This window comes from Phacochoerus africanus, chromosome 12 (assembly GCF_016906955.1).
Source record: "Phacochoerus africanus isolate WHEZ1 chromosome 12, ROS_Pafr_v1, whole genome shotgun sequence".
Lineage (NCBI taxonomy): Eukaryota > Metazoa > Chordata > Mammalia > Artiodactyla > Suidae > Phacochoerus > Phacochoerus africanus.
Window position 1 is genome coordinate 18338125 of NC_062555.1, and position 27131 is coordinate 18365255.

The 27131-nt window shown below is 47.6% G+C and overlaps 1 protein-coding gene and 1 long non-coding RNA gene across 6 annotated transcripts in view; both read left to right on the forward strand.

Moving 5' to 3' along the window:
* Window positions 1-27131, forward strand: part of CNIH3 (cornichon family AMPA receptor auxiliary protein 3) — a 209310-nt gene that overhangs the window by 22394 nt on the left and 159785 nt on the right. The gene's annotated exons all lie outside the window — the stretch shown is intronic.
* LOC125112728 (uncharacterized) lies at window positions 10144-11703 on the forward strand. The gene is made up of 2 exons (XR_007131238.1): window positions 10144-10670; window positions 11417-11703. It is a non-coding gene; the product is annotated as an uncharacterized LOC125112728 (long non-coding RNA).

Here is a 27131-nt window from a genome sequence, read left to right on the forward strand (position 1 = left end):
CACAAGCTTGGCATCGTCACTCACAGTGAAGTTCCACCCACGAAAAGCCCCATTGTGTAGTGGGTCTGAACCCTTCCCGGGACCCCTGGCCAGAAATGGGATGTGGTCCAGGGAGCAGCCTAGACAAGTGCCAATTGGGACACGTGGCAGGGATAGTCCTTCCTTGTTGACAGTCTTCACCTGTGCCCTCCCCAGGGAGAGGAGCCTTGGTCATCGTCTCCTCCTCTCACGAGCCTGTGCTGGAACTGCTTTGATTCCCCCCTTTCAGCTGGGTTGGTGCCATGGGCATCGCCTGGAGTCTCCACAGTGAATTGACTCCACTGGAGCCCTCTGGGTTGTGCCAGCAGGGCGGTTGGGCCCCTGGAGGCAGAGCAGCGTAACTACCCCTGGGTGACAGCCTGAAAATTGTGATGGCAGAGGCTCCACCCTCTGTCCTCAGGCACGAAGGGTGGATGTTTTCCAGGCCAGCAGCTCTAGAAACAGCCCATGAGACCTGGTAGAGGAAGTATATGTGAGGAGGTCAAATCGGAAATGACTAAGGACCATGATGTTCAAGGTCAGGTAGGAGCAGCGCCTCATACAGAACTGGATTCTCCCCTCTTGACCCAAGGATGGCTACAGCGGAACCCTCCTTGGGTACCTGTCTTCCTCGTGTTTTCACCCTTCCTCTGGCTTCCTGATTGAGAAGAGGAGAGATGGCACCGCCTTCCAAAAGTTGCCTCACAGCTGTAGGAGGCCCGACTCTGCCCATTTTTACATTTCCCATGTGACATTCAACAGCGTTTTAGGAGTTTCTCTAAAGATCAAAGGGATCCCTACAGAATGGGAATAATCCATGGTCGGAGAAGGTAATATATATATTTTTTCCACAGCTTCCTTTACTCCCTTGCCAACCAACCCTAAGTAGACAAGATATTGGGCCAAAGGGCCCAGTAATCCTATTTACTGGGAATCCATCTCATTCTAGCAGGCACTTTTCCCTTCTTGTAACTTTCCAGTTGTAATTTGGGGAATACTATTGATAACTCTGACACCTGGTGGTCACTTCAAAGACTGCATCTGGGGAGGATTGAACATCCACTTTTATCACTTCTAGTTGTTTGAGTTTTTCCAGTTTCAATTTCAACATAAATAAGATGTGCTTTGTACATTAGTTATTATTATTACTTTTCATTACTTATTATTATTATTGAGTTATTTATAAATAAAACTCTTGCAAAGGCAATCAACAGAATACACTTCGAGAGAAAATTTCTATAAAGATGTACCTGAAAATGCATGTTGTAGTCCTGAGGGAGTGAAGCTGGGTGTTGGGGGAGGGGGACTTATTTTCCTTTGCAGCTTCTAGTTCACGCTGAAATCAATTTTATTTTATTTTTTATTTATTTCTATTTTTATTTTTTTGTCTTTTTAGGGCTGCACCCACAGCATATGGAGGTTCCCAGGCTAGGGGTCCAATCAGAGCTATTGCCGCTGGCCTACGCCACAGCCACAGCAATGCCAGACCCGAGCCTCATCTTCGACCTACACCGCAGCTCATGGCAACGCCGGATCCTTAACCCACTGAGCAAGGGCAGGGATCGAACCTACAGCCTCATGGTTCCTAGTCGGATTCGTTTCCGCTGTACCAAGATGGGAACTCCTGAAATCGATTTTAAACAATGAGGATGTATTACCTTAATTGTGGCTGAAGAACCCCACTTGAGCAGGAGGCTCAGAAGTCCAGGATAAACACCTCCCCCCCAACACCGTGACTCCTACCCTCTCCTGGTTTTGTGTCCAGGGACCTGTAGGACTATCCTGTGTTTTGAGGGAAGGGGGTACAGCTGCACTCCCTCTGGTCTTGTTCACTGATGGTGGTGGAGGAGCCCAGCAACTGCGTAGCAGCAGGTCCTGGGGAGCAGCGAAGCCAGGACCATTCCCCAGCTCCCTTGCTGGTCACAGTAGTGGGGGAAGCAGCACTCCAGTCAGGGTTGGGCTGCTGGCTTCTCAAGGTCATGTTCAGCAGAGGGGCTTCTGTTGGAGAGCCAACCACTCATTCAGGCTTCCGATGCCTCACAGATGTGAGGCCCTCAGAGCCAAGTTTCACAAGGTGTGGTGAGGCCACTTAGCCACTCAGTGTGCGTGAGGCAGGAGCTCCCCGGGTTCCAACATCAGAGAGCTGGGGCCTGGGACAGATGCAGCCTGGGGCTGGCTGGCAGGAGCGTCCGGTCTGTTGAAAGCAGCCACCTTCTGACTGGCTCCTCTGTGCCTCTTACTGTGTGATACCAATGTTTCCTTCCTCTGCAGAGCAGACCTCCCACTGCGTTCCCACTGCTCCCCCTAAAGGTAACATGCTTACTTCTATGAACGTGTGGCTCAGAACCACTTTCCAAGTATGTGCTCGTGGGCAGCAAACACTCGTCTTGCTTGAATGTGCCCATTCACAGCCGGCAGCCCAGAAACACCCAGTGGCTGAGCGACTTCCCGGCCAGTAGCCCAGAAACGTCCAGTGGCTGAGCGACTAAAGAGGAAGATGTGAGGCTTTCAGGGGCAGAGCCCCAGGGGAGTCACCCAGGTTCGGTCTGCAGAGAGGAGGCAGGTCCTGCCTGCACTTGTAAGGCAGTCCCTGAAGAGTGGGACCAGAACACAGGCTCTCCAGGGAAAGAAAATCTTAGCATCACATTCAATGATTGGTCCTTAAGCCCAGAGGACATGTTTCAGCTCCAGTGATGAACTCTTTTAGGAGCAGGACAGCACGAGTGCCTTCCCAGGCTTGGTTCTGGTGACCAGCATCTCTCTGACTCCCCATGCTTAGCGGATCTCCTGCTGACCTCGTTCTTCTTCTTCCGGGGAGCACAGCTTTTGCCTTCCGGGTCACTCAGGCTACTGCTCCTTTCCCCCTTCTTCCCTCCTGCTGCTCAGATCAAAGGTCCCCAGCAGATACCACGTGACCTTGAGGATGGAGACCTCTTACCTGAGGAGACAGAAGAAGGCTGAGACCCTGATGGCTCCACGGGGCTGCCAAAAGAGTTTGACTGCTTTCTTCTGGTCCTCAGTAAAGTGAGAGAATAAACCCACATATATAAACAGCTGGGCTTTCTATTACACCTGATGGTAACAGATGCAGCCATCCGCAATGATATCCAAGTGCTTTCTTGGTCTCATCTATGCTATGGCACAGGGGCAAGTAGTTCTTTCTTCTTCTTTTTTTTTCTTTTTTTGGGGGCGCCCCACAGCATATGGAGTTCCCAGGCCAGGGCTTAGATCCAAGCCAAAGTTGCAACCTAAGCTGCAGCTGTGGCAACACCAGATCCTTAACCCAGCTCAGCTGGGGTTTGAACCTGCATTCCAGCGCTCCCAAGTTGATCCCATTGTGCCACAGTGGGAACACCCCTTTTTTAAAAAAATTAATTTTTTCCCTTTTTCTTCTGCAGCTGCGGCATTTGGAAGTTCCCAGGCCAGGGATCAAATCTGAGCTAAAGCTTAGATCTATGCCCCAGCCGCAGCAACACCAGATCCTTAAAACATTGCCCCAGGCTGCAGATAGAACCGGCAATGCCAGAGACAAGCTGGATCTTTACCTCACTGCACCACAGGGGGAACACCAATTGTTCTTAATAAAGAACAGAAATAATACAACTTGAATCTCTGGTGGGGCGTTCCTTCTGGTAGGACTCTGTGCACACAATAAAATAGATCTGGTTGTGCTGTTGTTCTAAGAATTATTGATCGTCTTTCTCACAGTGAGGATGGGGTAGAGCTGGAATTTCAAAAGCATACATTGGTGCCTCTTTGCTTTGGTTTAAATATGATGGAGAGCCATGAGGAAGGGCAGTAAGGATGCAGAGGCGAAAACCAGGCTGCTTTCATTGCATTTGTAAAATGCTCATTTGGAGCTTATAAGAAGCCCTGGTCCTGAGCTCAGAGAAAGCAGAGCTGAGGCCCTTGGTTCAGTTCCCCTGCACACTGGGGAGGTAAACTTGTTGGTGTCCGATGACCCACATCTTGATCTTGGAGTCATCTTTTTTTTTTTGTCTTCTTAGGTCCACATCCCCGGCACATGGAAGGTCCCATTCAACATCCGAGCTGTAGCTGCCGGCCTACCACACAGCCATAGCAACTCAGGATTGGAGTCGAATCTGTGACCTGCGCCACAGCCCACGGCAACGCCGGATCCTTAACCCACTGAGCGAGGCCAGGGATTGAACCCGAGTCCTCATGGATACTAGTTGGGTTCGTTACCACTGAGCCACAGCAGGAACTCCTTGGGGTCACCTTAAAAAACAAAAACAGGAGTTCCCATCGTGGCTCAGCAGAAACCAATCTGACTGGCATCCATGAGGATGCAGGTTCGATCCCTGGCCTCACTCAGTGGGTGAAGGATCCAGTGTTACCGGGGGCTGTGGTGTAGGTTTCAGGCTCAGCTCAGATCTGGCGTTGCTGTGGCACAGTGGTGTAGGCCAGCAGCTACAGCTCTGATTCAACCCCTAGCCTGGGAACCTCCATATGCCAAGGGTGCAGCCCTAAAATAAAAAAGACAAAACAAAACAAACAAAACAAAAACCAGCTTTATCAAGGTATGTGACATACAATTAACTCCACATATTTAAAGTGGAGAGTTTGATAAGTTTTGTCATATGTTTACATCTGTGACACTATCACTGTGATCAACAGAATGAACATTTTCATCACTCCCAAAGTTGTCTTTGTATCCATCACGCCTCCCCTAGCCACCCAACTGCTTTCTGTTACAATAGATTAGTTTGCATTTTCTAAAGTTTCATATAAATGGAATCATATAGCAGATACTATTTTTTTCTCTGTCTTCTTTCACTCAGGTAATTTTTTTAGATGAATCTATCTCACAGCATGTATTAATTCATTCCTTTTTATTGCTGAATCATATTCAGTTGTATGGCTGTACCACAATTTGTTTATACATCCACCTGTTGATAGATGTTTGGATTGTTTCTGTTTTGGCTGTTCAAGCTCCTGTGAACATTTGTGTACAGGTCTTTGTATTGCTCTTGGGTATATGTAAAGGAGAAGAATGGCTCTACCACATGGTAGGAGTATGCGTAATTTTTTTTTTCCTAATTAGATATTCTTTTTTTTTTTTTTTTAATTTTATGGCCATACCCATGGCCTATGGAAGTTTCTGGGCCAGGAATTGAATCCTAGCCGAAGCTGCAACCTACACCACAGCTGGAGCAATACCAGATCCTTAACCCACTGCAGTGGGCCAGGAATCAGACCCACACCACTGCAGCAACCTGAGCTGCTGCAGTCGGTTTTTTAACCCACTGCACCACAGCAGGAACTCCCTAATTAGATATTCTTGTCCTTTTTTTTTTTTTTTTGTCTTTTCTAGGGGCACATCCTCAGCATATGGAGGTTCCCAGGCTAGGGGTCTAATCGGAGCTATAGCTGCTGGTCTACACCACAGCCACAGCAACGCCAGATCTGGGCCGCGTCTGCGACCTACACCAAAGCTCACGGCAATGCCAGATCCTTAACCCACTCAGCAAGGTCAGGGATTGAACCCGAAACCTCAGGGTTCCTAGTCGGATTCGTTAACCACTGAGCCATGATGGGAATGCCTCGATATTCTTATTACATTTACAACTTACTCTCAATTCATTGTATATGGTAAACAAAAGATGTTTAATATAGACTTAGCTTCGATTCATTATACATTGTGAAGAGATGTTTTCATGTTCCTCTCTTCCAAGGGGAGATAACCATACCAATATTCTGTAGAAGAATATGCGCATTCAGGTATACCTACTTTTCTTTTCCTGCCTCCAACTCGAGATCACAACTAAAAGGAATTTAATGAGTCTGTGGACATATGTTGTTTCTTTCTGAATAGATACCTCTTCACACGTATGTGCTTTCCAAAATGATCTTATATATTATTTCTTCTCTCAATTTTTTTTAGTTTTTAAATATATTTATTATATTTAATTTTAATTCATTTATTAAAATTAACATACCACAAAATTTGCCCTTATAAAATGTACAATTCAGTAGTTTTTTAGTATATTCAACCATCACCACAATCTATTAAAGCATTCAACCCCAAAGAAACCCTACATTGGACTTCCCTGATGGCTCAGTGAGTCAAGGATCCAGCATGGTCACTGCTGTGGCTCAGGTCACTGCTGTGGCTTGGGTTCGATCCCTGGCTTGGGAACTTCCATGTGCCAGAAGGCACAGCCAATAAAATAAAATAAATAGAATAGAATGTAAAGTAAAAGTAAAGTAAAATCAAATCAAATCCCTGAGTCCATTAATAGTTAGTCCCCACTTCCTCTTCCCAGTCTCCCCTGGCAGCTCTTGGCCACTAATAATCTACTTTGTGTCTCTCTGTATTTGTCTCTTCTGGACATTTCATGCAAGTGGAATCATACAGTGTGTGGTCCTATGTCATTGGCTCCTTTCACTTCGCATGATGTTTTCAAGGTTCATCCATATTGGAGTAGATTTTATTTTGCAGAGCTGTTTTAGGTTCACAGCAACATTGAGAGATTTCTCTTCAACCTCCTGCCTATGCACCTGCACACCCTCCCCCATTATCCGCATCCCACACCAGACTGGTGCATTTATGATCTGCGAACCTGCACTGACACATCATTATCACTCAACCGTAGTTTACATTAGGGTTCATTCTTGGTGTTGTACATTCTGTGGGTTTTGACAAATATGTAATGACATGTATCCACCATTATGGTATTATTCAGAATAGTGTCACTACCCTGAAAATCTTCTATGCTATGCTTAACTTTTTAATAGCTGCCAAACTGTTTTACGAAGTGGTTGCACCATTTTACATTCCTGCCAACAGCGTAGGGGAGTTTCAGTTCCTCCACATCCTTGCCAATTTAAGTCTTCAATTCATTTTTTGTTTTTGTCTCTCTCTTTTTTTTTTTTTAGGGACACACCCATGGCACATGGCAGTTCCCAGATTAGGGGTCAAATCAGAACCATAGCTGCCAGTCTATTAATACTAGAAAATGTTAAAGAATTATCAGGACTATTATTTTTGCTTAGTTTATTAAATTAATTAATTAAATAATTTATTAATTTTGCTTTTTAGGGCTGCACCTGAGGCATATGGAGGTTCCCAGGCTAGGGGTCAAATTGGAGATACAGCTGCTGGCCTAGGTCACAGCCACAGCAACTCAGGACTGGAGCTCTGTCTGTGACCTTCACCATAGCTCACAGCAATGCAGGATCCTTAACCCATTGAGCAAGGCCAGGGATCGAAGCCACATCTTCATGGATCCTAGTTGGGTTCGTTAACCGCTGAGCCATGACAGGAACTCCTATTTTTGCTTAGTTTTATTAAAAATATGTCAGGAGTTCCCATCGTGGTGCAGTGGTTAATGAATCTGACTAGGAACCATGAGGTTTTGGATTCAATCCGTGGCCTTGCTTAGTGGGTTAAGGATCCGGCATTGCCGTGAGCTGTGGTGTAGGTCACAGATGCGGCTCGGATCCTGTGTTGCTGTGGCTGTGGTACAGGCTGATGGCTACAGCTCCAATTGGACCCCTAGCCTGGGAACCTCCATATGCCGCGGGAGCGGCCCTAGAAAAGGCAAGAAGACAAAAAAAAAAAAAAAAAGTCAGAAAGCATTTTCCTTTGGGGAGAAAAAAGGAACAAGTTTCATAAAATCAAATAAGCAATGGTAATGTGTCTTAACCTGAAAAAGTTTGAGAATCACTGGTTTACAAATTAGATTTGAATGAAAGAACAACCATAACAGCCACAGCTGGCCATTTCATGTCGGTAGCAGCAAACAGCAAGATTAACTAGGGCAAAATAAATAACTGTATGGAAGCTCTGGTAAGTGCTTAGAGAGACTGATTCGCTGAGACATCAGTATATATAAATTTTTGATGTATACACATATAGTAGTATATTTTATTCATATTTTTGAACTTTGGTCTTAGATGAGTTGCGTTCATTGGCAACAGTTCTCTGTTGCAAACCAGCCCTTGTTTCATGAGTTCCTTGTGTAGCCACTCTCAGCTCCTCCACATTGGGCCACTCGAGTGTATATTCTAAGATACTGGCTTTTCTTGGTCATTTATAGAGCCCCTCATTGCTTATAAGAATACTTTGAGGTTTTAACAGGAGGCTCTTTCACTTTCTTCCCTGAGTTTTCTCCTCTTGGAATCCTACACCTGTTGATGAACTGGGGGAAAGACGTTCCTTCCTAAGTCATTAATTTTACCGAAATTTCTGCTTTTCAGGCATCACTCTTCTTCCATCTTAAGAAAACTACCATTTTTCTTCTTTCTCTTTTCTTCTTTTTTTCTGTCTCCTTCCCTCCTTTGTTTTAAAAGTTCAATTATGGAAAACTTTAAGCCTATAAAAAAACCAAGGGAGACTGGTGCCATGGGTATTCCCATATACCAATCAACACTCGTTAACTCATGAGATTGTATTTTTCTTAAAAAAAAAAAAAAGGTTTTCTTTCTAAAAGTGAGGTATCATTGATTTAGAAACTGTGTTCTTTCTAATGCTTCTAATTTGCAAACATTGGAGGCATTTTCAAGATACATCAGAGAACATGTGGTAGGGTTTACACAACCTATTTTTTGTTTTGTGTGGTGTGTAGGACTCTTGGTTTTTATACAAGTAAGGATGCATGCAACATGAAAACTAAGAGTCTTCAGTGATTTCCAGAGGATACCCTGAACATCTCAAATACTCTCTCACTCTGTTTTATGCATACTCCTTTATTGAAGCCTGTATTTCTTGCTCTGAGCTCTGTTTATTGTCTCTGATTGATTTAGGCCATATCTCATCTTTCATCTGGGTTTACACTCCTTGAATACAGGACCTGAGCGTTCTCCTCCTCCTGCCCTGCCGAGTTTATATATACCTAGAGCGTTCTTTACATATCAATTATACTTAATGAATAAAAGCAAACTAGCACAATGTAGTGCAAGGTGTCTGATAGAATCCTGACACTACTATTTACTAGTTGGTGCGACTCAAAGTTGCTAAACTTCCCTGAGATTCAGTATCATCATCTGTAAATTGAATAACACTCACCTTCAGGATAATTGTTAGGATTAGAAATAATGCAAGTGGGGTGCTTATCACAGGGCCTGGTGCATAGTAGTAACTCAATAAATGGCAGCTACCATGACAGTGACAGATGTAGCAGGGCTGTGAAACGGACAACAAAGAGTATTATCTCCAATCGACTGACTAAGGAGGCACCAGAGAGACGAAAATACTGACTAAAGTCACAGACAGATCCATAACCAATCTCATAAATGCCACTTCCTGGACTCAGAGACTCCTGCAAACATACCAAAATCTAATTTCTGCTTATATCTTTATGGGTGAATTACATTTTATAACAGAAACAAGACATTTCCAGCAGCTCATTTTAAGGGGATTTACTAAATTTATGGTTCCAGGCATCTAGCTTTGGGCTTTGTGCCCAAAGTCAGGTCCTTACATCCACAGTAATACTTTCAGTGAGCATATCAGAGCACTTCATCTCTGTTGGGGTGTTTGTCGAGTTTGTTTGGGAACAGGCTGGTTCTCAGAATCACAGACTGTAAGTGGACAGTTTTTAAACAGACTGAGGGCACTGCTTCAAGCTTTCACACAGAGAGAGGAATAAGAGTCCCTCTTCCTTTCCTTTCCTTTCCTTTCCTTTCCTTTCCTTTCCTTTCCTTTCCTTTCCTTTCCTTTCCTTTCCTTTCCTTTCCTTTCCTTCCTTCCTTCCTTCCTTCCTCCCTTTTTTTTATCTCCTTTGACTCTGTTCCTCTTGCACCAGAGAGTCTGCACTGGATGCTGCTCCCTCCCTCCCTCTCTCTCTCTCTCTCTCTCTCTCTCACTTTCTTTCTTATCTTTTTAGGGCTGCACCCGAGGCATATGGAGGTTCCCAGGCTAGAGGTCGAATCAGAGCTGTAGCCACTGCCCTACACCACAGCCACAGTAACGCAGGATCCGAGTTGCATCTATGACCAACACAGCAGCTCATGACAATGCCAGATCCATAACCCACTGAGAGAGGCCAGGGATCGAACCTACATCCTCATGGATGATAGTCAGATTCATTTCCGAAGAGCCATGACAGGAACTCCAACAAGAGTCCCGCTTTCTCTGTCTGTCTTTCTTTCTCTGTTTCTGTCTCTCTATCTCTCCTTCTGTCTCCCACACACACACACGTACATACATGTAATTCTTTTGATCTTATACTCTCTAAGTTCTGAGAGGTACACATACTCCTGTATATGCTTCTCAAAGTGGAGAAAGGGTCTTTATCAGTTGTTTTCTCCCATGTTTTACTGAAGTATCAAAATAAATCATTGTTAATCATATGTAGATGTCTGGCCATAGTTCTGCCTGAAAGCTAAAGGCAAACTTTAAAAATTAGTGATAATTATATAAAGGAGCCTCCCCTTTTTGTCCTAATTGATCAAGGTTAGAGAGAAGAGGCCTGTGTAAAGAGGCTCTGGAACGATACACTGAAACCACAGCCTTGGATATGAGACTCTCCTCTCACTCTGCATTTACTGTGTTACATTCTCCTCTTAGCAGGGATCACTGTCATCGAGCTAAAATAAATCATGATGCATCGCCTAGGAAAGAATGAAAAATAGAGGCCATTGGAAACGCTTTCCTTCGAACCCTCATCTTCACGGATACTAGTCTGGTTTGTAACCTGCTGAGCCACAACAGGAACTCCTGAATTCATTTGTTCATCACATACATATTGCCCTGCTAGGTGTCAGGCTTTGTGCTAGGCGCTAGGGTACAAGGGTGAAGCCAGTAGGCAGGGTCTCTGTCCCGGCGGAGTCCTAGTCCAGCAGGACATAGACACTAATGAAGTGCTCATGCTCTGCATGTACTATTACCAAGAAGCTGGCGTGGATCAGCCACGAGACCTCAGAAGAAGCCCTGCTGCCCCAGGAGTACCCCCTGTGGCAATGACACTGAGCTGAGCTCGCAGGAGAAGCGGGCTTTCTAGCTGAGGAGCCTTTGGGCACTGGGTAGGAGCAGGGCTGAGGGAAGTGATGAGGGGCGCAGACTCTCTGGTGCAAGAGGAACAGAGTGAGTCAAAGGAGATAAAAAAAGGCCAGTTTGGAGTTTGTGGGACAAAGATGGAGTGGGAGGGGGAGGGGAAGGGAGCAGACTTTGAGAAGAAAAATGGAGAGTTTGGGTTAACATTTAGTCAAGTTGAAGACATTTATGAGATCTCCTGGGGAAAGAGATACCAACCAAGCCGTAGGGCATGCTCTTTTCATGTGGAGCCGAGGTGATCTGGGGAGTGGAGAACTATTGGAGATCTCATGTACTTCCGGAGTCAGCCCCCGTCCTTTCGGCTGCAGGAGTGTGTTCATCTCTCAGCCCCTGGACCAACACAGTGGTTACTAAGCAACGCCCTTCCTTCCTTCGCAGGACCTCAGAACTTCTGCTTCCTTGAGGCTTCTGCTCTTGCCTCCTTTCTTGTGTCTTTTGGCATCTGTCCAGTACCATCCACTGAAGGAGGAGGAGCTGATTGGCCCAATCAGCCTGGGGACAGACCTTCTCATCTGCCCATTCAGGTGCTGCTGGCTCATGGAATGAGTTAGCGGCGGTCAGATAACTGAATCTACAAAACCCCATCCCACTGTACACTTGAAAATGGTGAATTTTCTATTATGTGAATGATATCTAAATTTTTAATAAATCTAGGAACTAACCCATTGTTCTGTGATGTATTATGATCCTTTGAGCCTGAAAACCTGGGTCAGATTTCCTTGTGGAGTCACGCCCACCCTCTGCCTCTAGAATCAGGAGAAAAGCTATACTTCCTAGGGGGCTATAAAGATCAGACAGGACAATGCATGCCATAGACTTGGCTGTGAGAAGACCTGAGAGCTTGGTCGTGACAGTGACAGCTTTATCGTTACAGTAACTGCGTAGCTTATTTTAGTCGTGCATTTATAAAGCAGTTTCTGTGAGGATTGCTCTCTGTTGAGGCTCTTTGAGACCATCTTGGAATCAGGAGAAATCTCCAAACTAGAGTGACTTCCCAGCTGTTGATCCTGCCGCCAAGCCCAGTCCTGGGCAAAACCGAGAAGGAGTTGACATCTGTGTCACTTTCCTGGCCTGACAGTCTTTGAGTTATCGTTACTGTCACTGTGTAGCTCCCATCTGCTTTTCTCAAGTGATCAGTGTTTTCCAAAGTGAGCTCATCGCATTAATCATATTTGGGTGTGAGTGACCTGTTTAAGCCGCATTTGTATCTTAAAGGGAGACCCAATAAAGCTCAGCGGGAGGAACCGTCAGGCCCAGAGGAAAGGGAGGGTGGGGGAAGTGGGAAGGTATTTTGAAGCCGCGGTGCTTTCCTGGGCTTCCCTGAGATCATCCCGATTCAGGGCCCATCTGGTCTCCCAGTGCTAAGGCCAGCCTTGCTTGGCCTGTGCTGACTGCTGCTACCAATATGCCACCTGGAAGAGAAAAGCAGGAAAACAGCTTCAATTTCTTGGGCTCCGAGGGCTAGACTAACACGGAGACCATGGCGGCCTCAGCAGAAGCAGCTTTGATGGTGGTCGGTGGTGGCGGTGGCAGGGCTGTCATTAGCAGCATTAATGAATCACCACCGCTGGGCCCGGCTCTCTTCTCTGACTCAGCTCGAAACTTCTTTCTGTTAACAGGAAGCCAGTAACCAGTGAAGGCAAAAGCTCGTCTGAAACTCTCCGGATTGGAAACCACTGGGCGGTTCTATTTCTGAAACCAGAAGGGAAAGCATGGGGTGGAAGCCTCTTAGGATGCAGAGGGACGGGGTTGGCCGAGGGCTGAAAAAAATGGTACAGGAGTTTACAAAAACAGGAAGCTGACCATGAAAGCGATTGGAATTATGTAAATTCAGCAGTGGGTTTGGAATGCAGGTGGCAGTCTGCCTGTGGGAAAGACTGGAAAATGAGTCAGGATGGGAGCGGTGGCAAGGTTATCAGGCGCTGGTACGGCACCAGGGAGGAAGCTACAAGGCAGGGGGCGACGTGGAGGGGAACCATCTCGACCCTGGCATGCTCAGCCCAAGGCAGCATCAGAACAGCAAAGTGGCAAGGGCAGCTGGGAAGGCGGGCTCTCGGGGTACAGTAAGAGAAAATGAAGATGCTGATGTTGCTGCGGGAGAGGTTTATATCTTCTGGTGGGTATAAGGACTGGCGCCACGTGAGCGCTGGAGGCCCCTTACTGTGCACAGGCTCTAGAAGGCGCTAGTTCACTGGCAGAAGCCCAGGTGCCTGAGGAGCCATGTGGTGATGGATGCTCCCTCCAGAAAGGGGAGCTGGGAGCCCCATGATCTCCATCAGTGATTCACAAACCTTTGGGAATTGAGACACTTTGTTACAGCTTGTTGTTTGGGGATGTATTTTTTACCCACCCTTTAAAAGTATTGTTGGTTTAAACATTTAAGTAAATTAAAATGAACTTTGATTTAAATTAAAATTTTTTTTTGCCCTGAGCTGTGGTGTAGGTTGCAGACATGGCTCAGATCCGGCATTGCTGTGGCTGTGGTGTAGGCTGGCACGTGCAGCTCCGATTAGACCCCTAGCCTGGGAACTTCCATATGCCGCAGGTACGGCCCTTAAAAAAATTTTGTTGTTATTGTTTAAACTCCTGTTCCTTGAGGGAGTTCCCATTGTGGCTCAGTGAGTTCAGAACCTGACACAGTGTCCCTGAGGATGGGGGTTCAATCCCTGGCCTCACTCGGTTAAGGATCTGGTGTTGCCACAAGCTGTGGCATAGGTCACAGATGCAGCTCGAATCTAGCATTGCTGTGGCTGTGGCGTAGGCCAGCAGCTGCTGCTCTGATTTGATCCCTAGCCTGGGAACTTAGGTATGGCCATAAAAAGAAAAAATTAAAAAAAAATTTAAAATAAAAATAAAAATTCCTGTTACTTGAAACTCTTTAGACAACTGGTTAGCCTTTGGAGATATTGCAGTATTAGGATTTGGACTCTCCACTGTATACCATGTGCCCCTAAGGGCAAAGGAAAGGCCTTTGGTGCTGATAAGAGGGGTTGTCACAGGAGTATCTGTGCTTGCCTCCCCTCTCCACTCCCAGCAATGTTGACATCTGGGGATCCTTGATAAAATGTCCTTCTCCCAGACTCATTACTAATCACATTTTCTTGCTTCTAATCTCTCTTCCCTGCAGTCTATCATTCATCCTGCCATCAGAGTTAATTTCCTTAAACAGAGTCTACTGTGCCACCTCCCCTTTGCAACAGTTTTCAGTGGGTCTCTTCTCTGCCTACTTCCAGTACCTTACCATGGCTCAAGGAAAGCCTCTCAGGATTTAACCCTCTAATACTTTTCAAGTTTCAATGTCTTTTACATCACTCCATGTAGCCCCCCCCCCAATTCCTGCTATACATGATTTCAGATCATCTCTTGAATATCGAGAAATGAAAAACTTGCCTCAAATTGGCTTATACAATATAAGGATTTATTTGATCCTGACTTAAGGGGAAAAAAAGCCATTATCGGTTTGAGCTTAAGGCACGGCTTGATCCAGCAGCTCAACAGTTTCCCCAAGGACCCAATTTCTTTCTATCTGACTCTCATGGTTCCAAGATGATTGCCAGCAACTCTTGGGCTTCGTGCTTCTTTGTTCATGTCTCTAAAGATAGAATGTCTTTGCCTCAGCATTCCTAACCCATCTTCATCTTGATTAGACTTGTTTATGTCATCTGTTTACCTCTGCACCAATCCCTGTGGCCAAGGGGATGTACCACTACAAGGTTTCTCCTTACACTAAAAGTTTCCCCCATAATTGAATGGACACCTGAATGGATATTGGGACAATTGGAAAGAAGGAAGTTGGTCTAGAACCTAAGGAAGCATTCAGCGTTTTTCACACCATATACCCTGCAACTTCACATTCCCATGCCTACCCCCAGCCAGACCCCGCCCTCACTGCTGCTTCCTGGAATGTACCATTTGCTTCTGTTGACCAGAGTCCTACTACACATGCTTCAAAGCCTTGCTCAAGTGCTACCTCTGCTGCTGTATCTTTTCAGTTTTCCTGGTAAGATTAATCCTTCTTTTATCCCCCTTCTCCCTCCTCACATACAATTGCATTTATTAATTTTACTTTGCATTTGTCTGGGGAAAATGTACTGTATTTCCCTATACTCTCACACTCAGTACTTCTTTTTTTTTTTTTTTTTTCCCACTGTACAGCAAGGGGGTCAGGTTATCCTTACATGTATACATTACAATTATATTTTTTCCCCTACCCTTTCTTCTGTTGCAACATGAGTATCTAGACAAAGTTCTCAATGCTATTCAGCAGGATCTCCTTGTAAATCTATTCCAAGTTGTGTCTGATAAGCCCAAGCTCCCAATCCCTCCCACTCCCTCCCTCTCCCCCTCCCATCAGGCAGCCACAAGTCTCTTCTCCAAGTCCATGATTTCCTTTTCTGAGGAGATGTTCATTTGTGCTGGATATTAGATTCCAGTTATAAGTGATATCATATGGTATTTGTCTTTGTCTTTCTGGCTCATTTCACTCAGTATGAGATTCTCTGGTTCCATCCATGTTGCTGCAAATGGCATTATGTCATTCTTTTTTATGGCTGAGTAGTATTCCATTGTGTATATATACCACATCTTCTGAATCCAATCATCTGTCGATGGACATTTGGGTTGTCACACTCAGTACTTCTGACACCAGATGTGGTTTTTTTTTTGCCCACACTGACCAATTCTTCAGGTATTGTACAGTTCTGACACCATCTTCTGGAACCCACAAATGAAGAGATCAGTCCCACAAGACTGTCTCACTTAGATGCTAATTTAGGTCATGGACTGTCACTGACACTTCTGACCAACTGGTCTTAGATTGGGGTTCCTATGATTCCCTCTTTAAGTTTGATAATTTGCTAAAATGGCTCACAGAATTCAATAAAACACTTGCATTTACCAGTTTATTATAAAGATATAATAAAGGATAAATAAGAACCACCCTATGTATAGATACATAGGGCAAGTTCCAGAAGGGTCCTGAGCACAGGAGCTTCTGTCCGTGTGGAGTTGGGGTACACCCCCCTCCTGGCACATAAGGTTGTGTTTACCAGCCTGGAAGCTCTCAGAACTCTCTACTTTAGGGATTTTTCTGGAGGTTCATCCCATAGGCATGATTAATTGTTAGCTCATCTTCCTGCCCCTTTCCCCTCCCAGAGAATGAGGGCGGGGCTGAAATTTCCCAGCTTCTTACCTGGACTTAGTCTTTTTGGTGGCCAGCCCCCATCCAGAAGTCCACCAAGATTCACCTCATTAGAACAAAAGATGCTCCTAGGAAGGTCCAGGGGTATTTAGGAGCTCTGGGTTAGACACTCCTGTCACTCAAGAAATTCAAGGGTTTTAGAAGCTCTATGTCAGAAACAGGGGTCAAAGACCAAATATTAGTAGAAACTAGGAGCAGATATACATACATACACATGTGCGTGTGTGTGTGTGTGTGTGTGTGTGTCTTTCTGTTTCACAGCGTTATATCCACCTGTTCATTTGTCTAACTCCTCCGTTGAACAGAAAGACCCTTGAGGGAGGGGGATTCATAGTTTGTTCACTGTGGCATTGAATGGCCATGAGTAGCAATATCATTTCTTGGGCGATCTCTGCGTGAAAGGCACCTTGTTCAGTACGCTTCCTAGATCATTTCCTGTCGTCTCATTTAGTCTTGGCAACACAGTCAGGAGACAGTAGTATAGAGACTTGAACCTAGATTCTTCTTACTCCAAAGTCCATGTTCTTAAGCCTTTACCATGTTTATACGGGACCTGGCAGGTGAAGGTGCCTCTGAGTGGAGGAGGTAGAGGTGGCCAAGGAAACTGGACAGATGGCGTGGAGGAATGTGGGGCGGGGAGCGGGCCAGCGGAAGGACCTCTGGGCCTTGTTCAGGACGGTTTGCCCCAAGAGAGTCTTCCTTCAGGTTGGCACTTGTGGGCAGAGCCCAGAGCACCGCGGAGTGTGGCGTCCTGCCCGAGGCTCTGTCTCCGTGCAGTCCTCACCACCCGAGGGAATCAAGCCATTTTACTGGCCCCATGAAATGAAAATGAGAAACCCAAGTTCATGTCTGCTAAGATACAATAAGCCAGAAACGACCTATGAGAAAGCAGCTGGTCAGTGGAGGGCCTCTCCTGGTAAGAACTCCCCGTCCCTGGATGACACGGGGGAGGAGAAGAGGGGTATCCATTGAAGCGGAAAACCCAGGTCTCCTGAAAGGAGGCAGCAGTGCAGCAGGGGTTGAAGCCTCTGATCTGGAGGCTCACTCCTTCCTTCACCGCTAAGCCCACCTGGCCTGCTTCCAGAGGCTACCAGCCTGGGAGAGCAGAGGACAAAGCCTCTGCTCTGGCAGAGGCGACCTTGCACGAGCCAGCCCTGGGCAGGTGGATTCTTCCACTGAGAAGAGTTAGGGGAGGGCCGGGATGTGGGCCGGGATGTGGACCCGGTGGATGGAGTCTGGTAATTACTGAGCACCCCCTGCCTGTATTCCCTGTGAAGCGCTACATAAACAATCAGTTGAATAAGACGGTCCCCTTTGCAGAGTCTTTACCACCGGGTGTTTTCAAAAGCAGTTTAAACCCTGGCAAACATAAAGGAAAGCTTTTATCCCTTCTCTAACCACTGAAAGGAAGCAGAGGATTTAAAAACCATATGAATGGTGAGGAATAGAGCCAGAGAGACAGACAAGGTGGAGGGAAGGGTGAGATGGATGATGAAAATGTGGGAGCCGATGGGGAGAGTGGGCTAGGAGCCACGTTGGGGGAGGAGGAGCTGTGGAGGCAGAGAGGGGAGGAGGAAGGAAGGCGGGTCCCAGCCTGGGGGTGGGGAGGAGGAGGAAGAGCAGCAGTTCTAAAACACACGCTTTGGGGAGGCTGGCCCGGGAGGAGGCGGCGGGGGGGGGGGGGGGGGGGAGAAGATCCTGGGAAACCTGGGAGACCTCTGCAAGGATGAAGTCACTTTTTGGGGAGGAGGATATGGGAGAGGGTGGTATTTACTTACTTATTTATGTGCTTTTTAAGGCCGTGCCCTCAGCATATGGGGTCCAATCAGACTAGGGGTCGAATCGGAGCTACACAGCTGCTGCCCTACACCACAGCTCAAGGCAACACGGGATCCTTAACCCACTGAGCAAGGCCAGGGATCAAACCCGCATCCTCATGGATCTTAGATTCGTTAACTGCTGAGCCAGGAAGGGAACTCCTGGTAATTATTTATTTATTTAATTATTTAGCATATGGAAGTTCCCAGGCTAGGGGTGGAATCGGAGTGCTGCTGGTGGAATCATAGTGCTGCTGGCCTGCATTGCAGCAACTCAAGATCCAGGCCGCATCTGCGACATACACCGCAGCTTGTGGCAACTCAGGATCCTTAACCCACTGAACGAGACTCTCATCCTCATGGACACTAGTCGGTTTTGTAAGCCGCTGAGCCATAATGGACACTCCCAAAAAGGTGGTGTGTGTTCTGTATTAAAGGCAAGTACACTATTTAGTCCACCACGTACTAAGTTCTGTGTAAAACTTGATTTTCTGTAGTGAAAGTGCCTGTTTGTTAAGCAGAGCCGGAGATAGGGACGGGGGTCACACGTGTTTGAAAGCCAGGACCGCGCAATTCCTTTCTTTCTCCTGTGAGTCTCTTGGCCCATCATTCTGGGCTTTTCCTCTCTGGCTTTTCTTCATTCTCTTTGTCTCTGTCTCGCTCCCCCTTTTCATTTCCTCCCTCCAGCCCGCACTTCCTTGCCGGGCAAAGCCCCAGGTCCCCCGCCACGGGAAGGCGACGCCGCCCTGCGTCCCCCAGCCCGCAGCTGCTGAAATCGGCCGCCCGAGCCTCCCAGCCCCCGGCGCGGCACCGGCGGCGGCCCTGCCTGAGCCCGAGGCTGTCCAGCCCCCGCCCGGCGGCACCTCCTCGGTGCCACCCACCGCCCGGGGCGGGCCCTCCCTCCTAATCTTATCCTCGCGCCGCCGAGCTGCAGCGCACACGGGTGCCTGGTGTTTAGTAAGTGGCGTTGGAGCCGGGTCCTCCCACGGGGAGCGGCGAGCCGGAGACGCTCCCCTTTGAAAACGCAGCTGTGGCAGAGGAGATAGACAGGGATACCCACCCGGCTCCTGGCAGAGGCCGCGGCGGGAGTGCCAACCCCTGGGAAATAACAGGCCCGGCCCAGAGGTGCAAACGCGCGCAGAGCGCGGAGGGGGGGTGGGGGGGGCGCACCCTGATATCCTCCGTCCTGGGAAGGCAGAGGGCGCCCCTTTCTTGAAGAGGAGCCCCATTTGACACCTGGTCCCGGAATGAGGAGAGGGGCTGGGTGGCCGGTCCTGGGTGGGGGAGGGGGTACCCAGGGCTACGGGCCACAGAACCTGGTTTGGTTATAAAAGAGTGACTTTACCCAAGTGACCTGCTTTCTTTGAGACTTTCTTTTTTCTTTCTTTCTTTCTTTCTTTCTTTCTTTCTTTCTTTCTTTCTTTCTTTCTTTCTTTCTTTCTTTCTTTCTTTCTTTCTTTCTTTCTTTCTTTCTTTCTTTCTCTTTCTTCCTTCCTTCCTTCCTTCCCTCTCTCTCTCCCTCCCTCCCTTTCGTCTTTTTAGGGCCGCCCTCATGGCATTTGGAGGTTCCCAATCTAGGGGTCAAATCAGAGCTGTAGCCGCCGGCCCACACCACGGCCACAGCAACCCCAGATCTGAGCCACATCTTTGACCTAAGCTGCAACTCACAACAACTTAGGATCCACAACTCACTGAGCAAGGCCAGGGATCAAACCCGCATCCTCATGGCTACTAGTCAGGTTCTTAACCCACTGAGCCACTGGAACTCCTTAATTTTATTTTTATTGTTTGAGTCTTTAGTCACACTGTCTTTGCAGAACAGATTCTAAACTTTAATTACATTTACTGGTTATACCGACACCATATCAACTTTTGGTGTTGAACAAAATTGAACTGTCAATTGGTGACAAAAAACCTGCAGGTGCAAAGTACTTTGGTCGGGTCAAAGCTTTAACTGAAAGTAGTACTTTGATCCCTGTGGGGCCTTTTGCACTAAAAGTGTGGTTGTTTCTCTTGAAGTGGTTGGCTTAAATTAGGCTTAATCTTGTTTGCCACTTTGAAAACACACTCTCTTTCCCATCCCTGGTCAGAAAGATTTGCTACCCAAGGTCTAGGGAAGTTTCCTTATTTTTAGGAATCTTAGTTCATAGGATTTTGACTTATAAAGATCCTTTAGGAATGGATCTTTGGAGACTAGTAAATCTCTTGGGAATGAAATTCCTTTGTGACAAAGGCAGCTGGGTGTGAAGGACAACCAAACACTCAGCGGTGAAGTGGTGTCGTGGTGTTGGTGTGAGTCACCAGGATGGGGCTGCGTCTCTGTTCCCTACACACACAGGCACCCCGCACGCAGCCAAGCCTCTTTGTCCAAGAACAGTGCAATGTGAAACACTTCAGGCAAAGTTGGGGGCGTGCACATTCCGTCTTTGCTGTCTTTGCTCCTTCCCCCCTCAGGCTTGGCCTCTGCTCTGCCAGGCTTCAGGGCTCTGCTCGGTAACACCCTCCTCCCCTCCTCCTGGCTCCAGTAGCGATGGATCTGCGGGCAGTCATAGCCTTTGCGCTCAGTGGACCGAGTTCAGTCTGCGGACATTTTCGTAAGATGAGGGGATGACGGAGATGTGGGGGGATGGGGTTTGCCTCATCCCTATCTCCAAGGCCTTACTTGAACTTAGATCTGATTTAGCCCTTTTGGGGGAACAATGTGAGATGGGAAGGGATGCCAGCAAGTCGCCGTGTCCAGCAGCCATCCTTAGGAAATGGAATTAGTCGTTTTGACATTAGACACTTTTTTTTCTTTTCTTTCCTTCTTTCTTTCTTTCTTTCTTTCTTTTTTTTTTTTTTTTTGTCTTTTTAGGGCTGTACCCACGGCATATGGAGGTTCCCAGGCTAGGGGTCTAATCAGAGCTGTAGCCTCTGACCTTCATCAGAGCCACAGCAACGACAGATTCGAGCCGCGTCTGCAAAGTGCACCACAGCTCGCAGCAACGCCAGATCCTTAACCCACTGAGCAAGGCTAGGGATTGAACCTGCAACCTCATGGTTCCTAGTCAGATTCGTTTCCACTGCGCCACAATAGGAACTCCTCTTTTTTTGTTTTGTCTTTTCTAGGGCTGCACCCGAGGCATATGGAGGTTTCGCAGGCTAGGGGTCTAACTGGAACTACAGCTGCTGGCCCACGCCAGAGCCAGAGCAACGCCAGATCCAAGCCGCGTCTGCGACCTACACCACAGCTCAGGGCAACACTGGATCCTTAACCCACTGAGCGAGACCAGGGATCGAACCTGCAACCTCATGGTTCCTAGTCGGATTCATTAACCACTGTGCCACAACAGAACTCCTCTTTTCTTTTTTTGCTTTTTAGGGCCATACCTGCAGCCTATGGAAGTTTGTAGGCTAGGGGTCGAGTAGGAGCTACAGCTGCTGGCCTACGCCTCAGCCACAGCAACGCCGGATCCAAGCCGAGTCTTCGACCCTATACCACAGCTCACAGCAACTCCAGATCCTTAATCCACTGAGCAAGGCCAGGGATTGAACCAGCATCCTCATGGATACTAGTCAGATTTGTCTCAGCTGTGCCGCAACGGGAACTCCGAGACCCTTTTCTATACTGGAAATTTTACATGTATTAAGCAATGAGACTGTCCATCATTGGACTAGGGAGAAAATGATCACATTTTAATTCTCAACATATTCGATCTCTGCGTGAGAAATACTTATTCATAAAACAAGGGACACACCAGACAGAATAAATCAAGTAAAGAATTGTGGTAGCAATCCAGACAAGAGGCATATACAAGGCCAAGTGTTAGTGTTAAGACACAGAATTCGGGGAGTTCCCTGGTGGCCTAATGGGTTAAGGATCCAGTGTTGTCATGCTGTGGCTTGGGTTTGATCCCTGGCCCGGGGAATTATGTATGCCATGGGAGCAGCCAAAAATAAGCAAATAAATAAAAATACAGAATTGGGCCCAGATAGATTGGGTTCAAATCTTGACTCTGTCACTTAATAGCATTGTGACCCTGGACAGGCTAAGTACCATCTTTGTGTCTCAGTTTTCTCATCAGTAAATGAGGATAATAATAATAATATCTGTAGGAGTTCCCATTCTGGCGCATCAGAAATGACCCCGACTAGTATCCACGAGGATGTGGGTTCAATCCCTGGCCTCGATCAGAGGGTTAAGGATCTGGCGTTGCTGTGGCTCTGGTGTAGGCTGGCAGCCACAGCTCCTATTCGACCCCTAGTCTGGGAATGTCCATATGCCATGAGTGTGGCCCTAAAAGGCAAAAAGAAAAAAAAGAATCTAGATGGTTTAAGATCAAACATATCTTTCCCTATTTACCCTCAAACACAGGCTTTTCTCTCTAATTCTGTAGCTGTGTTTCTTTTTAGACAGTAGTCATGAAAGCCAGATGTGGGCCTCTTCAAGCTCCCAAGGTGGCACAGGCTCCGACCTGGGGAGAGTTGTAAGGGCTCTTGGCATTTGAAGGAGTAGGCTTTCCCAGCGAAGACAAATATTCAAACTAGCACAGTTGGATTTTTCACTGTATTTGTGTCTGTCTGAATTAGAATCGCTGGGATGTGATTTTCGATTTAATGGTCAGTGACTCAGCTTGCACTCTGTGGAATGGGGACATGGACCATTAAGTGACATTCTTGGCAGGAGCTCTTACTGTTAAAATATTGCTTTAGCTTTCTGACTGATTTCCACCCTGCCCTCACCTATTAACCACATCTTGGCCAGTTTAGTTTTCCTAAGCATAGCTCTGATCAAATTACCCTCATAAAACTTCAGTGACTCACCATGACTTACAGTATTAAATCTGTACAACTACCCCTTTGATTCATCCTCTTTTAAAATACAGCTTAACTCTGGAGTTCCCGTCCTGGCGCAGCAGAAATGAATCTGACTAGGAGCCATGAGGTTGCAGGTTCGATCTCTGGCCTTGCACAGTGGCTTAAGGATCTGGCGTTGCCATGAGCCATGGTGTAGGTCACAGACTCGGCTTGGATCTGGCTCTGTTGTCCCTGTGGCTGTGGTGTAGGCCCGAAGCTGCAGCTCCAATTTGACCCCTAGCCTGGGAACCTCCACATGTCTTGGGTGCGGTGCTAAAAAGACAAAAAAAAAGACAAAAAAAAAGGCTTAACTCTACTTTCTAGCTTCTCTCACTAATTTTGTATCTCTAATATATTCTTGCATGTCATTGAGGCCTTATTGATTTTATTTATTCAACACTTGTTATATGTGACATAGGGTCAGACCCTCAGGATTCAAAGATAAATAAAATAAGGAGTTCCCACTGTGGCTCAGTGGGTTAAGGATCCAGTGCTGTCTCTGTGAGGAGGCAGGTTTGACCCCTGGCCTTGATCAGTGGGTGTATGTTGAAGATGTAGCTTGGATTTGGCGTTGCTGTAGCTGTGGTGCAGACCGGCACCTGCAGCTCCAATTCTACCCCTAGCCCAGGAACTTCCATATGCTGTAGGTGCAGCCATAAAAAGGAAAAAAAAAAAAAAGATTAAAATAAGATTTTTTTATCATAAAGTAACTTAACAATTTTGTAGTAGAAGTAGGCATCTGAGCAAAAACTGGAGGTAAGATGTGTCAGGTACTAAAAGGAAAAGGTAGCCCTTGGTGTCCACTGCTGGGCCAACCTTGCGGTGAGTAGAACTGCCATCACTGGTGGTTTACTGGCTGTGAGTATTCTTCTTGACTCCCCCCACTTCATGTATTATTGCCCTGCCCTGGAAACCCAGCACCCTTCTCCCTGACTCCTGCACCCCGACACAGTTGAGGCTCTTGCCATCTCCCCCCCAGACTCCCATCAGCATCCCCAAGTCGTCTCCCTGCCCCCAACCAGCTGCCAGAGTGGTTTTCCTGCAGCCCCCCATCTGATCACGATGTTCCCTGAGGGAGAGGCTCCATGGCTCCCTCTTGGCCACAAGGTGAATCCAAAGCTGTGAGAGTGAGGTGCCCAAGTCATGAGGCAGGTGCTCAGGCTCTGGGCGCCTCTCTGCCTCACCAGGCCAGGAGTCTCAGGGCTGAAGTCATAGCAGCGCCTAAGCCAGGCCCTCTAGGGTGGTGTCCAGGCCTGAGGGGCATCTTGGGGCCTCTCTGCATCCTCAGAGCTTCAGTGGACTGCCCCAGAGTCTCCTGGGGCAAACTCGAGAAGCCCTGGCCACCCCACCCCCGGGGGGGAGGAAGGGGACTTGAGAAGATGCTGGTGTCCTCGGTTTGGAACTCTCTTGGCTTTGCTGCTTGCCTGCCCTCTTCATCCTGCCTTGCTTAACTTGATGTCTGAACCCTGAACTCCTCCCTCTCGACTGACCTATGGATGCTGCATGAGGAATTTCTCCTCTGCTTCTGGGAGGGGGGAGCAGAGGCAGGGGAGGCTGCAGGGCTCAGTGGGAGCCGGGTGCTGCACACCCCATGCAAAGGGCCCTAGGTTCCATCTTCAGCTGGTGGAAAGGCATCGAGTTTTCTGTGGGGACCTGACGTCGGATTTGTGTTTTAAAACTATTGCAGGAGTTCCCGTCGTGGTGCAGTGGTTAAAGAATCCGACTAGGAACCATGAGGTTTCGGGTTCGATCCCTGGCCTTGCTCAGTGGGTTAAGGATCTGGCGTTGCCGTGAGGTGTGGTGTAGGTCACAGACAGGGCTCGGATCCCACAGTGCTGTGGCTATGGTGTAGGCCAGTGGCTACGGCTCCGATTAGACCCCTAGCCTGGGAATCTCCATATGCCGTGGGAGTGGCCCTAGAGAAGGCAAAAAGACAAAAAACAAACAAACAAACAACGAACAAAAAACTGTTGCAGTCAAGAGTTCCCATTGTATCCATGAAGATGCCAGTTTGATCCACGGTCCTACTCAGTGGGTTAAGGATCCGGCAGTGCCATGAGCTGCAATGTAGATCACAGACGCAGCTTGGATCTGGCGTGGCTGTGGCTGTGGTGTAGGCGGGCAGCTGCAGCTCTGATTAGACCCCTAGCCTGGGAACTTCCATAAGCTGCAGGTACAGCCCTAGAAAACAACCAACCAAACAAAACGGACTATTGCAATCAGCAGCTTGGAGCCGCCGAGGCTGGATCGGAGGCGAAGAAGTGAGGCAGTTGAGTCGACCCTTCTTAGTGTCCTGGCTGATCCCTTGCCTTTGGTACTGTGGGAATCAGGCAGGCAAGTAAGAGGAACCCGGCAGAGGAGATGGGCTCTCGGATTCACAGTCAGAGATGTTGCCTGTGGCTCCAGAGGGGATTCTGGTGCAGCATCTATACTGGCCAGTGGTCTCCATGCTGGTTCTGGCGGTGGAGGCCTGACGCCGTCCTGCCACGGCCCGTCTGCCCGGAGAAGGGGAAACCAGGAAGGAGGTAAGCGGGCCACCCCGCCCCAGACCCAGCGCTTAAAAAAGCCTGGCTGGACACGCAGAAGAAAAGCCAGAGGATGTGGTTTGGGTTGTCCCCGACGAAGATCTCTATTTATGTGTGGAAGGATATTTTCAGATGAGGCTGGATGGGAAGGAAGGGCGGCTGACCTCGGTAAGGCTGCTCCTTAAAGGCGCAGCGCATCCACGGTGACCCTGTCCCAGGAAGGGTCACCATCGTCCCCGAGGTGGTGAGGCTAGAGGGCTGCTTTCAAGTTCCTAACCTCTAGGCCCCCCGCCGTGTGCAACTCATGGTGTGATGTTACACACGGCACTTCCACTCCCCCCAGCTCTCGTGAACGCCCCGTAAAGTACCCCTCCGTCTTTTAGGGGGTGACTGGAAGTGCAATTATTCGTGTAGTTCCTGGAATTTGGCCTCTGTCTGCCGGTGCTGAATTGAAATGCAGAGACAGTTTTGGGTAAAGGAGAGAAAAATAGCTTTATTGCTTTGCCAGGCAAAGGAGGGTCACAGCAGGCTCATGCCCTAAAGACTGTGCCCTCCATTGAAAAGAATTACGAGGAGTTTTATAGTAAAAAGGAGAAAAACAGGTTTTCAGATAGGACTCAGGATGGGGACAAACGTGCATTCTTCTTTCTTTGGGGGAATCTTAGCCATCAAAGCCAGAGTCAGGAGAGCTCGGCCTGATCATGATGGTTGGTGGTCTCCTGGGTTATTGTCTAGAATAACAGGACTTTCGAAAAGGACATATTAATCAGATTAGAACAAATCAGGCCTGTTCCTGAAAACCATGCGCTAATAACCTTTAACCCGCAGGCAATTGGGCTCAGGTGTCTAATCTTGAGCTCACAGGTGATAGTGTTTGGGGTACACTATTTAAGCCAGGCAGAAGGCCAAGGAAGGACTCTAAGCTGTTCAGTTTCAAAGTATTCCTTTTGAAACAAGCCTAAGGAATATAACTTTTCTCTTAGGTATTTAAGATGCCTGCATCATTATGTGTATGCCTTGAGAGGGAACCAGGACCCTGCCCCAAGGCCGTACTATCGTTTCCCGACTGTTCCCTCCTCATCTCTGCATCCCCTCCCTTCCCTGATCAGCAATTGTCTGAACCTGTCCCGAGGAACTCAGGGAAGGCCATGGAGGCTGACTGAGGCCCATTTCCAAAGAACAAGAAATGGGGGACACAGAAAGGCTTTTGTGCCCAGGAGCCCACAGGCCCTGCTCAGTTTCAGTGTTTGTGAAGTGCTCAGAGGTCCCCAGGTGAAAGCTACTGTGTAAACCGCTGAAATTTCTCCACTAGGCTTGAACCTGCGGTTTCTCAGTCAAGCTTGGATGTGCTTGCTAAATAGGTAGACTGGTTTCATGATTTCATATTCAGATCCTTGGGATATCTTTTCCCTTCCAGTTTCTTTCCTTCTTCTTTAAAAATGTTTAGGGAGTTCCCATTGTGGCTCAGTGGGTTAAGATACCAACTTAGTGTCTGTAAGGATAAGGGTTTGATCCCTGGCCTTGCTCAGTGGGTTAAGGATCTGGTGTTGCCTTGAACTGTGGTGTAGGTCAGAGTTGTGGCTTGCATCATGCATTGCTTTGGCTGTGGCGTAGGCTGGCAGCTGCAGTTCCATTTCGAGCCCTAACCTGGGAACCTCCATATGCCTTGCGTGCGGCCCTAAAACAAGAAAAAAAAAAATCACTTAGGAGGATTA